The sequence below is a fragment of the Mytilus galloprovincialis genome, chromosome 3, assembly GCF_965363235.1.
Source record: "Mytilus galloprovincialis chromosome 3, xbMytGall1.hap1.1, whole genome shotgun sequence".
In the NCBI taxonomy this organism is placed as follows: Eukaryota; Metazoa; Mollusca; class Bivalvia; order Mytilida; family Mytilidae; genus Mytilus; species Mytilus galloprovincialis.
Window position 1 is genome coordinate 111,874,890 of NC_134840.1, and position 14,111 is coordinate 111,889,000.

Below are 14,111 nucleotides of genomic sequence, written 5' to 3' on the forward strand. Positions count from 1 at the left end.
ATTCAATTTTGAAATCTATCGAAAAGTAGAGTTAAAGTTCGAGTTACTGTTTGCGTTATTCAATTCAAGAAATCTATCCGAAACTATATTTAAAGTGCGAGTTACTGTTTGCGTTATTCATTTCTAGAAATATATCCACAATGAAATGTAATGTGAGAGTCACTGTTTGCGTTATTTAATTCTAGAAATCTATCTGAAATTAGAGTAGCAATTCGAGTTACTGTTTGCGTTATTCAATTCTAGAAATCTATCCGAAACAAGAGTTAAAGTTCGAGTTTCTGTTTGTGTTATTCAATTCTAGAAATCAATGTGAAATTAGATTTAAAGTTCGAGTTACTGTTTGCGTTGTTCAATTCTGGAAATATATATCCAAAAAGAGATTTAAAGTTCGAGTTACTGTTTGCATTTTTCAATTCTAAAAATCTTTCTAAAATTAGATTTAAAGTTCGAGTTACAGTTTGCGTTATTAAATTCTAGAACTATCCGAAAATATATTTAAAGTTCGAGTTTCTGTTTGCGTTATTAAATTCTAGAAATTAATCCGAAATTAGATTTAAAGTTCGAGTTACTGTTTGCGTTTTTCAATTCTAGAAATTTTTTAGGTAGAGTTTTTTCGAGTAGTATTTCAAAATATTTGAAATAAGTACTAGTACGTATTTCTTCACAGATTCGGGTTTTATGTTAGTATTTCGACAAGGTTTTGAGTGCATGTGTTAAGTGTGTTGACTATTTGAATTAAAATAAAATTAAGAATGGAAATTGGGAATGTATTAAATGACTGAATAGCAAACAAAACACCGATTACCAACAGTAAGTTTTCATCACATCGGGAAAATCTCACACCAGGAAGCGGCTTCAGGTGGCACCTAAGCAAAAATGTGTGCCAGTTTAGTGGAAATGGACGTCCAATTCCAAAAAATATAAATGAAGTAAAACTAGTCTAACAAAATTAATGCCAGAGGCTCCGGACATTGGACATGCGCGAAAAAGCGGCGGAGTTAAACATGTTTTGTGATATCTTAACCCTCCCCGGATACCTCTAGTAAATGTGGACTAAGCAAACACACAGCAATACGCACAGTAAAATTAAGTTTAAAAAAATTACCGATTCCGATTTCAGAAAAAGAAAAGGTATCAATAGAAACTAAACATTTAACTACAAATGTGATTAATTAACAGATCAACATAAACTCATCATATATACCAGGAATAAATTGTATGCATACGCCAGACGCGCGTTTCGTCTTGAAAAGACTCACCAGTGACGCTCCAATCCAAAAAAGTTTAAAAGGCCAAATAAAGTACGAAGTTGAAGAGAATTCTGGACAAAATTCCTAAATGTTTTGCCAAATACAGCTAAGGTAATCTACGCCTCAGGTAGAAAAGCCTTTGTATTTAAAAAAATTTAAAATTTTGTAAATAGTTTATTTATAAATATAACAACATCAATGATGATTTATGTCAGCACAAACAGTGCTGACTACTGGGCTAGATTTTTATGGCGACCAATTCTTCGATTATTTGAATAATATCATATTAAGTAATACATCATTGATGTAGGAAGGTTTGTTCTTTAGCTATTTTATGATTTTTTTTTCAGAGGTTTGGATAGAAACAATCTGACATTTGTCAAGAATGACACTTTTAAACATAATATCAACCTAAGGAGTTTGTAAGTAGAAATATTAACCTAATATATCTGTGTGTACAAATATGTTTATTGAACGATTAATAGTGTCATGATGTTAACAACCGATTTTGTAATGCATTATACGTTTATTTGGTTCCTTTTTCATCGTGTGATAAACGTGAGATTTAGCAATTGTGATAAGAACCTTAGCATGAGGTTGAATGAAATTGTTGATTGTTTTAACATCGCTACCTGTTTCCGAGGTACATTTCAGTCTATACTTTACTTATATGTAAAGTCGGCTAGTGTAGTTATAAAAGGTAATACTGTAACGTATCTCTTGTATTTTTACAAATTTATCACAGGAATACATAATTATATCATAGATCTATATAACAAAAGAAATTTAAATAACAAAATAAGAATTTGAATTATTCATTTATTTTTTAAATGCGTACAATTAGATCACAGTTAGCTAGGTATTGTACAAAACTGTTATAGTTGGTAATGCTTTTAATTTTCATAGCTATTTAAGATGTAAGAGAAAAATAACGTACTGTATAAGTGAAAAGGACGGCATAATTTCTTCATTTATTAAATTATATATATATATATATATATATTGATGTCTACTGTTAGAAGCTGCAAAACATTTGATTGCCTTTGATAATGCCGAAATAATAAAAAATTGGACTGGTAGTCCATTGTTTTATATTGAAGTTCACACAATAGAGCATAGTTTGCCGGAAGTGGTCGAGTGGTCTAGAGCGCTAGACATGAGGCTAGGCGATTGGTGCTGTAGTGTATCAAAGGTGTAAGTTCGAATCCTGCAGAGGGACGGACAAAAATTTATCAGCAGAAAAATCTAATTCTAACATTGTTGGGTGTAATTTTCAGACTTATATATATATATTTTTATATATATAAGTCTGAAAATATTGAAATATCAAATCTGGGAGCAAAAATGGTAAAGAAATATTGTAAAACAACTACATTGTTAAACACGAAGTTACACTTATAAGATTTATCATTCTTAAATTTCAATTAAAGAGCACGACAGTTGTATAAAAATTCAAAGAGTACTCGATTCAAACTCATACATAACCACATATATAAGATTTTTAGAGCAAGACATTGTGTTTCTTCAAAAGGCTATCATTTATGTAGTATTATAAAATAATTTTGGTTTTGATTATATTACAATAATACATGTGAAACATTGGACAATGTTTGAAGGTAACAGGATAAATAAAAGCATTATGGTTATCTAAGGATTACTTTGTTTCAGACAGTTGCAAATCAATCAAATAACTACAATTCAACAGGGAGCATTTCGAAACTTATCAGCACTGCAGAGACTGTATGTATACATGTATATAGATATACGAAGATGTGATATGAGTGCTAATGAGACAACTCTCCATCCAAGTCACAATTTGTAAAAGATAAACCATTATAGGTCAAAGTACGGCCTTCAACACGGACCCTTGACTAACATTGAGCAGGAAACTATAAAGACCCCAAAATGAAAAGTATCAACAGTAAAACGCGACATGTTTAACACCTATGAACCACATCCACAAATGACAACCACTGAACAACAGATTACTGCCTCAGGTTAGGTCCAAACAAATGCAGCTGGTTTAAATTTTTTAACAGGCGCCGACCTTTTCCCTAATAGTCAATAGTGGTTTAACACAACAACATAGAAAGACACACTATAACATATCAATTGAATAATTAATTCAATCAAAAAGATATTTTAACAAAAACAATGTAGAATATGATTATTGATCAACCATGTGTTAGTTGTTCGTTTGACTTAACATGACTTATTGCTATGGAATGCTACGATTGTTTTCGGGAATACTATAACATTAGATGTCATGGTTTTTTATTATAACTTGAAAAATTTTTTGTATTATATAGTATGGTTTTCACACTACAAAATGATGTTGTGAAAAAACTCAAAATGGTTTAGTCTTTACTTAATGCTTTTTTGATATTACATGATATGGTTTTCGGAATGACTTGATATGATTTTGTAATTATTTAATACAATTTTGATACTACCTAATATGATTTCCATTATTAAAGATGATGTGAATCTAGGCAATGTGATTAAACATTACTTGATGTGTATACGAATACACGGAATATGGTTGTTTCAGAACACAAAATGTGATTTCGTTATTTCGTAATGTTGATGTGTTCGTTCCAGTTTTTGATATGTTTTTTTTTTTCGATATTTAAATAGGTTATCACAAAAATTCATGAGGGAAAACCAATCACGCTTTTTGTAAAACAAAACTATTCTAAACCGATTTTTATGTCGTTTGTTATATGAGCTTCGCGGGGTTGCTATCAACCAAGTTAAAGTTTGCCTTACTGTTCACTCCAAAATTAGAGTTAATGTTCTAGTTGAGTTTATAGCCTTTATAGTTACTATTCAAGTTCAGATTCAATTCGAGTAAGACTTCAAGTTTAGTCACATGTAAAGGTAGAATTAAGTTGTACTTCGAGTTCACCTCTTTTCGAGTAGTATTTCGAAATATATAAAATGAGTTAGCATTTTTATTTTCGTCTTAGATTAAGGTCTTATGTTGGTATTTCGACAAGGGCTAGACGGGCAGAACTAAAGTCAGTTAAAATCGAAAATAGACGTACACAAAACATTATTTTTTAACGTAAATAAAATGTTCTCCGCCCTATTATTTTATCAGCTAGATGTTCAATAAAAATTTATATATACAACTATTCAAGATAAAATCCTTGCATCGTCACAAAGGGGAGGCAAAAGGTAATACAGAGTCATTCAAACTCATTAGTTGAGAACGAACTGACAATGTAATAAGAGACGGAAGAATTTTGTCATAACTGTTTGTATAAAATATAATTAAAATGGAATTTGGCAATGTGTTATTAATTTAGCTATAAAACCAGGTTCAATCCACCATTTTCTACATTAGAAAATGCCTGTACCAAGTCAGGAATATGACAGTTGTTATCCATTCGTTTGATGTGTTTGGACTTTTGATTTTGCCTTTTGATTTCGATTTTCCTTTTTGAATTTTCCTCGGAGTTCAGTATTTTTGTGTTTTTACTTTTTATAGCGACCAAATAGCAAAAGACCACGGAATTCCACCGATGGGGCTTCATCTCAGCGTGAAAATTACGTAACCTGAAGGGCCTATAGGTGGCCTCTCAACAAAAATATGTGCTAGTTTAGTGATAATGGACGTCAAACTTCAAAACATATAAATGAACTAAAATTTAAGAACATACAAGACTAACAAAGGCCACAGGCTCCTGACTTTAGACAGGCGAAAGTGCGGCAGGTTAAACATGTTTTGTGAGATCTCAACCCTCCCCTCATACCTCTTGCAAATGTAAAATAAATAAACGATCTGCAATACGCACGATAAAACCCAGTTTAAAAGATTCCTGAGAGCGATGTCATAATAGGTTACAAAAGAAACTAAGTAAAATTACAATGATACATAAAAAATACTGAAATGACAGCTCCAATCCTCTATTAAACTGATTGAAAGATAATGTGTGTTTCATAGCAAAATAACACACAATCCCTCAAGTTAGGTGTTCGGTATTATATCATCATATTTATATTTATATTTAAAAAAAATTCTGTTTAGTATTTAATTTATATTAAGATCCATTTTGTTACATCTTGTGATCAATTTTATTTGGCAATCGCTAATGGCAGTCAGCAGGGTTAAAGAACATCAGTCAAATGCGTTTTGTTTAAATATACTTTTTCACTTTTTTGGTCTTTTTGAATTCGAAAATGTTGTTTGTGCTGTTCTACAACGAAACTTGTTTTACATGCACACGTATAAAAATTGCGGTTTTTATCCAACGCAATCATAGGTTTGAACATAGTTTTCAATTTAGACTCGTTTATGTTTTTTCGTTTGGGCTTGTATCATATTTTCCCTCCGGTTTATATGATCTGTTCATCCTATATTGACTCTTAAAATTCAAGAGTCTATCTAAAAATGAGGGTACTTTTTCTAAAAATGAGGGTACTTTTTTTTTTGGCCTTCCAAATACCGTTTCGATCCCTAACATCACTGAAGAGACATTTATTGTCGAAATCCGGATCTGGTGTACTAAAATCATATTGACACCTTGATTGCGTTGGATAAAAACTGCAATTTTTATACGTGTGCATGTAAAACAAATTTCGTTGTAGAAGGGTCTAAATACAGCACAAACAACATTTTCCAAAAGAGTGAAAAAGTATATTTAAACAAAACGCATTTGACTAACAGGTCGAACAACTGATGTTCTTTAACCCTGCTGACTGCCATTTTATTGCCAAATAAAATTGATCACAAGATTTAACAAAATGGATCTTAATATAAATTTAATACTAAACAGAAAACAATTAACCTGGGCCACGATGTTATGCCACAAACATAAGGTGTCAATATTTTTTTTATTTTTTTTGTACACCAGATCCGGTTTCGAGTTAATTTTTATATGTGTGCATTTAAAACAAATTTCATTTTAGAAGGATCTAATTACATCACATACAACATTTTCCAAAAGACAAAAAAAGTGAAAAAGTGTATTTAAACAAAACGCATTTGAGTAACAGGCCGAATAAGTGATGTTCTTAAACCCTTCTGACTGCCATTTGCGGTTGCCACATAAATTGATCACAAGATGTAACAAAATGGATATTGATATTAATTTAATAATAAACAGAAAACAATAAACTTGCGGCAAAGATGTTATACTACAAACATGAGGTGTACATTTTTTTGTTCACCAGATCCGGATTTCGACAATAAATGTCTCTTCTGTGATGTTAGGAATCGAAACGGTATTTGGAAGGCCATGTAATTTACCTTAATTTATGATAGATTGCAAGCGATTTGGTGTCACGATATCTCAGAAGCATGGGTTCGAATTCCGGCAAGGGAAGAACAAAAATGTGCGAAAGCAAATTTACAGATCTAACATTGTTGGGTTGATGTTTATACGAGTTCTATATATATACATTTATATAGATACGAAAAGAACATAACCCGTATCAAGCCAATAACTTGTTTTAGAATAAAGGTGTTTATTTATTATGCAACCACCCCATGCGTAAATCAATATTAACACATGTACCACAATATGCCATATTTTATTCCACGAAACATTTGACAACTTACACTCATTCTTTCTTCGTAGGATAGCCAGTTGTTACACTGGTCTTAACCTATTATAAATAAATTATTCCTCTCAAATTCACTCGACTCTAGATCTATTTGGCCTTTTAAAATATTTTTTGAATTCGAGCGATACTGATAAGTCTTTGTAGACGAAACGGGGTCTGGTGTAAATATAAAATTTTAATCCTGGTATCTATGATGAGTTTATTAGCCCAAGAATGTATGATTTGAGGCAATATTTGACCCACTGTTTTTGTTACATAGCGCAATACTAACTGTTTGGTTTCATGCTTGATAATTATCATATCTACTTCAAGGCTGAACAATATCATATTGATATTGTACTTTCTGCAGTACAGAATACTTCTGTTTTCAATTAACAATAATTTAACAGATGAACACCAAAACAGATTTTTTGGCGAATAATTCTTTTATTATGTGAAAAATATAATAACTTGTCTGATTTATCTATCGCACTGATATTGAGATATATAGTTATCAAAGGAACCAGGATTATAATTTAGTACGCCAGACGCGCGTTTCGTCTGCATAAGACTCATCAGTGATGCTCATATCAAAATCTTTATAAAGCTAAACAAGTAAAAAGTTGAAGAGCATTGAGGATCCACAATTCCAAATAATTGTGCCAAATATGGCTAAGGTTATCTATGCCTGGGATAAGAAAATCCTTATTTGTTCGATTAATTAAAAGTTTTGTAAACAGGAAATTCATAAAAATTACCACATTATTGATATTCATGTCAACACCGAAGTGTTGACTACTGGGCTGGTGATACCCTCGGGGACGAAACGTCCGCCAGCAGTGGCATCAACCCAGTGGTGTAACAGTTATCAAAGGTACCAGGATTATAATTTAGTACGTCACATAAGACTCATTAGTGACGCTCATATCAAAAGATTTATAAAGCCAAACAATTAAAAAGTTGAAGAGCATTAAGGATTCAAAATTCCAAATAATTGTGCCAAATACAGCTTCGGTAATCTATGCCTGGGATAAGAACATCCTTAGTTTTTCGAAAAATTCAAGGTTTTGTAAACATGAAATTTATAGAAAGGTCTGTTACCTATTATTTTTGTATATGCTGGTTATATGGGGGAACAAAACAAAAAATTAAACCGTTGTGATATATAATATACTATTATAACATTGCTTATTAATCGGTACGGATTGAATGTAATGTGAGTTTATCTATAATGTGAAGTACATACAATTACTTGATAAGATAATGACATTTAACAATATCTTACCTCGATGTATCTATTCTAAATTGATTCATGAGATTAGAATATTAGCTATATGTATTTACTTTGATTTTATTTTTTCAGACATTTAAATGGAAACAATCTGACATTTGTCAAGAATGACACTTTTAAACATAACATCAACCTAATATCTCTGTAAGTACAAATATATTACGATTGGTAGCTTTATGCCGTCAACAATCGATCTTTTAATGCAGTATTAGATTATATGATTCCTAATTTATCGTGAGATAATGTGAGATTTAGCTCTTGGGACAAAAACCTAAACTTAGTTGACTAGGCATTGTCTATGTTTTTACCAAACAGTAACCAAATTCCCCAATGGTCGTATATATTAATAGAGAAATTCTAAGAGTAAAAATGGTATACAAATATTAAACAATAACTTCATTGTTAAACAGGAAGTTACACTTAAAAGATTTAGCATTCTAAAATTTCGAAAAGCAGAGCACGACAGTTGCATAAAAATTCCAAGAGTACTCGAGTCAAACTCACACACAAACTCATATATAAGATTTCAGAGTAAAACATAATGTTTCTTATAAGGCTATCATTTAAGCAGTATAATGAAATAGATTTGGTTCTTTTAATTATCTGCTTAAAGTTTCGATTATATTATAATGATAACATATGAAATATTGGACAATGTTTGAAGATCGAAGCTTGTTCATCCTTTACCGGTAACAGGATGAAAAAAGCGTTATTGTTATCTCAGCATTACTTTGTTTCAGATATTTGTATAACAATCAAATAACTACAATACAACAGGGAGCATTTCAAAACTTATCAGCACTGCAGATACTGTATGTATATGTTAGCGGCAATACGTGAAATTAGGCATTAAGCTTAAATCCAAGGCAATATGCTAACGCCTAGGCAGTAAGTCTATTGCCGAAATGATGTTAGTCATTAGTCTTAAAGCCTAGGATTTCAGCTTAAATCGTAAAAAATGTGTGCAGGCATTAAGCTTAATGCCTAAAATATAAATGCAAGTAAATAAAGAAAGGACAAGGTACACTACGGGCCGTATTTGGCCCCCTATTTTGTTAAAAAATCATTTTCATCTTATAAATGAACTGAGCATCATAAATCTTAATATATTTGTTCTTCAATACCACATGCCCAAATTGTCTTCTAGTATGGCAGAAACCTGATTTTGGGTTGGCTAAAGTGTGTTGATAACGTCAAAAGATAGAAAATGTCCATTTGTGGACTGCAATCCTCCGTTTTTAAAGGCCTCCGCCAATGTGAGCCACAGTAATAATTAGTGACAAAGATGGCATACAAACGGGGTTTTCCGAATATGAAAAGAAATTATTGGCTCACGTTGGCGGAGGTGCTCAAAAATTTAAAAAATCTCTCGTAAAAAACCAACAATGTGTGTCAAAATAGTAGAATTGGACCGAAATCGGAGAAAGAGCTGAAAATATCCGCATTCGGCTGTTACGGCAAGAAACCCTCAACTAAAGCAAGAATACTTCGATAGGTGCTCAAGGTTTTCAGTTGTAGGATTTTGCCATCATTCAGTTTCAAATTGTATTTTTTTATCTTTATATCAAGGTGGAGTGTGTTTTATCGATTTAAATCAACACCTTACATAGTGAAAACATATGCACACGGCACACACGATAAACAGGCGTTTTGCAAGTGTCACCCTCATAAAATAAAGCGAAAAATGTTGGAATATTTTTTTTCCTTTTTTGGGTTCTTTGGAATGATGTGTAAATTCGGGACAAGATACCTTGGGTCGAGTCTGTAATTGTATACGACTTTGCAAAAGACCACCGCCGAAAAGAACAAGGTAATTCTGTTTAATATTAACGTGAATTTTTTTTGTTTCGAGTACACATCGTCTCATATAAATGAAACACATTGAGAGGTAGTCCTGGGGAGGTAGTTAGCCCTAGTCACAGATTTCTTTTTTCATTTCTATCATGACTTTACAGTATGCCTATAAATATATACATTTACCACATTTGAGACATTGTGGGAACGTAGTGTAGTGGTATCGCGCCGGCTTTTGAATGCCGCGATTGTGTATATTTTTGTCCAATACGTTTTTCTTCTAATAATATTTAAAAATATTTCAACAAGATAGAATGGCTGGAGTATTTGTTTTGATTATAATAGCTATCAATTTAGTTGGTTCTCATTACACATTCTTTTTTAGTATTTTTCAATAGGATGTTTAGGGACATTCTTCACGGTTCTAGTCTCACTTACAGTGTTTTATATATGCCGCTGATTTCCGTTGTTTCTGGGTGGTTTAGTTTTAACAAACATGAGGTCTAAAGGTCCAAAATATATATCATATGTTGTTGTTTGGTGTTTGTTGTTTATTTCTTGGCCAATTTCAATGGGATTTAATTCCGGGGGTACTTTAAAATGCTGCATCTAATTGTGTTTTTGAATTCAAGGCCCCGTGTTTAAATTGGTCTAAACGTGAGGTCTAAAGGTCCAAAATTAAACTTTGTTTAATTTCATCAAACATTAACATGTATGCCAAATATATCCGTGAATATATTTTTGTCTATTTTGGGCCCGCCTTCATATCGGTCTTCAATGCTACAATGACGCTTAAAGGGTCCAATATTATATTTTTTGGTTTTACGAAAATAAAATTCTTGCAGTTCTTTTGATGAACTGAATCGGTATGTGTATTAAAATATTTGATTTTGGAACTGGTTTTCAAATCGGTGCAAAACAGGGTTCAAATTAAATTCTTCAACAAAAAAGTGAATACATGGGATACTTGATCTATATGTTACCGTTTATATAGATTTTAGATTTTAGGCCATGTTTTCAAAATATTTTACATTGAGGTCTGAAATTAAACTTTCTTTGATTTCATAAAAAAATGAATTATTGCGGTTCTTCGGTTTGCTGAATCTAACAAGATATAGAAATCGGAGTCCAAAAATGATGTTATGTATCGTTATGAACAATCATAGAATAAAAGTTATGTATCTGCTTGCCCTTCCGGAGCACCTGAGAGATCACCCCCAGTTTTTGGTGGGGTTTGTGTTGCTTATTCTTAAGTTGTATATGTTGTGTCATGTGTACTATTGCTTGTCTGTTTGTCTTTTTCATTTTTAGCCATGTCGTTGTCAGTTATTTTCAATTTATGAGTTTGACAGCAGTGATTTTCCTAGTATTTAGGGGAAGGAGCCTAGGGCCCATGCAATTGAGAATAAAGTTCGTGAAATGTTGGATTGTGGAGAAATATATTAGTTTATTTATACCGATGGCACACAGCACCAGCCATTTGCAGCTTTGAGGTGGGGTTTTGGGACTAGGTCCTCAAGAAACATTTTGGAAAATTATGTGCAAAATTCTGCATTCTGAGAAGGAATAAGTTATAATTGCATAAATTGTGAACAAAATTCAAGAGATTTGTAAACAAAATACCACACTACGACACCAACAAAATCTTGCAACGATGTCTTTATACAATGATATACAACTGGTGATTTTAGAGCTGAAAATTGAGAAAAAAGAGCATATTTTATTGGGACAGGGGCCCATAATCGGACCCAAATATGAGGGTTGAAAAATCCCTAGACTGTCCCTCAGGTTATCTTTCGTCCCTTTTCTAATGTAATTACTATAGGGCAAAGGTTAAACATTATGTTTATGATGTCATGAGTAGGTCTGCATGAAGGTCGATATAATTTCAATTTTGGATAAACACTTTTTTCGTATGTCATGTTTATTTATTTATTTATTTATTTGCTAATTTTTTTAGGAGAGGGGGGGTTGTTTGTTGAAAGTGAACACCAAGCTATTTTCATCCATAGTCGGACAGAGATTAATCTAAAAAAGCTCATTTAATTAGACGATTGATTAATTGATTGTTGGTTGCTTAACGTCCAGTGGCAAATATTTCATGCATATTCAGGACGAGAACAAGTTCACAATAAATACAATAGGTAGGTTGATACAATAGAGGCCATCTGGGATGATGGTCGGGAGAAATTTGGACTGCCACCGGGAAAGGAGGGTATATTGGATAGGGACAGCAATTTTGCCTTGCAACAGGCCACCTACGGACCCCTCAAAGAGTTGTTGCAAGGGTTCTTAACGTACAAAGAGCGTGGCACTCTCTTTACACGAGGCTTCGGATTTAACGTCCCCCTTCTGACCGGACGTGACTGCGAACTTGATACATCCCGCACAGCCAAACGGACGCCCCACTTCGGCAAGCGTTTTACTGCCGGTCGGGAGAAGACCAAGTGACCCTATTTCTATACCCCAGTCACCCTTGGGGATTTTAATTAGACGACAAAATACTATTAGAAAAATTCAACATCAACGTAAATCATAAATGAAAAAGGTCGTTGCTATGCAGTTATTACGGTTGCTAGGTAGTTTTTTAGCGAAAAAAACAAGCCAAACATATTGTAAGATTTGTACATTTGTCCTAAAAGTACCTAGCAATAAAAACATAGCTTTGGTTAACATATTATTGTTTACATAAGCCATGAACATATACCAAAGTCTACTGTTGCTTAATATACATTACTGTTGCTAAGGGCCATACTGGTGGTTAAGGTGTTGATAAATACTCGTTCAATTAATATAGATAAACAAAACATTACTGCTTTAAATTTCCATATTTGTATTTTACAATTATACATTTTGATTCATATGGAAAATACGTTTTTTTTTGTTAGATAGGTTTAAAATAGCATATTATTTGCAGGTTTCAAATCTGTTGCTAGGCAACCAAAAAATGAGAATCAACCCAAAAAAATGCCATTTTTTGAAGCTTCTATACCTAGTCTATTGAAATTATAAAATTTAATGTCTTTCAAGAGGGGGCCAAAAATGGCCCTTATTGTACCTTGTCCTTTATTCATTCAAATAAAAATATATTTACTACATAATAACATTATGAGAACTGGGGCATGTTTATCGAAACTGTCCTATTAAGATCGGTCCTATAAGATGTTCTTAGGACAGAAATTATGATAAAATAAGGACTGACTTACGACATGTCTCAGCATGTACATCGCAGCTATTTGAGGATGATCTTAGCTAAGATGTCCTAACCGCTGGCCCAAGTATTGGCGTAAAAGAAAATAACAAATGAAAAATTGAAATATTGTATCAAACCCGATTAAATATTAGAAAATAACTATTAGTTTTGAATTAAAGGTAATAAAATAAGTTTGATATTTTAATTGTACATTTAAAATCTTTGAAACAAAACACAAGTTAAAAATATAACTACGTTTTATATTAGAATTGAACAAACTAATTGTAAATAGTTCAAATTAAATATATAATCAGTAAAATCATTATATGCTTTTGGGGCCCTGAATTTGAATTGTCATGATTTCATACTTAAAAGTTCAAATTCAAATCTCATGCAACTTTCATATAAATACTGAATATTTCAATTATTTTATTTTATTACTGCAATTAACATACGTTTGAATACATGTATGAGCAAAAGAAAAAATAGAATTTTACCAATGCAAAACCACAGGGCCCAGTTTCATCCTAAATATAAAAAAGAAGATGTGGTATGATTGCCAATGAGATAACTCTCCCAAAGAGACCGGAAATAAAATCGCTAATACAATATGTTATTTATATTAAAACGCATCAAATAATAATTTAAAAATATGAAAAATTGATGGAAATTTGTGTTAAAATCATTTTGTTATCACAAATTCTAATATGACGCGCTTCATTAGCTTTGTAAAGAAACCATACTTTATTATCCAATAAAATTAGTTTGCACATGCGTATATTGACTACTGCAGAAAAATGAATTTTATCAAATTGGTATGCATTTAATGTATTCCATTAACTTAAGACACTTTCAAACTCTAAAATGATACACATTGTGTTACTAATACTTTCACAATGACAACAATGTGTTACAATTCGAAATTGACATATTTGACCTAGATAATGCAACATCCATGTTGGCTGTTCCAACTTCAAAACCCCTCCCTCTGAAAAACACGTTTCATCTATCGTCTGCTTGTTTACAAAATAAA

At 32.0% G+C, this 14,111-nt stretch overlaps 1 long non-coding RNA gene across 1 annotated transcript; it reads left to right on the plus strand.

Moving 5' to 3' along the window:
- The first annotated feature begins 1,603 nt into the window (after positions 1-1,603).
- Positions 1,604-8,234, plus strand: LOC143066719 (uncharacterized). Its single transcript, XR_012975763.1, has 3 exons — positions 1,604-1,672; positions 2,919-2,990; positions 8,164-8,234. It is a non-coding gene; the product is annotated as an uncharacterized LOC143066719 (long non-coding RNA).
- Positions 8,235-14,111: the final 5,877 nt, after the last annotated feature.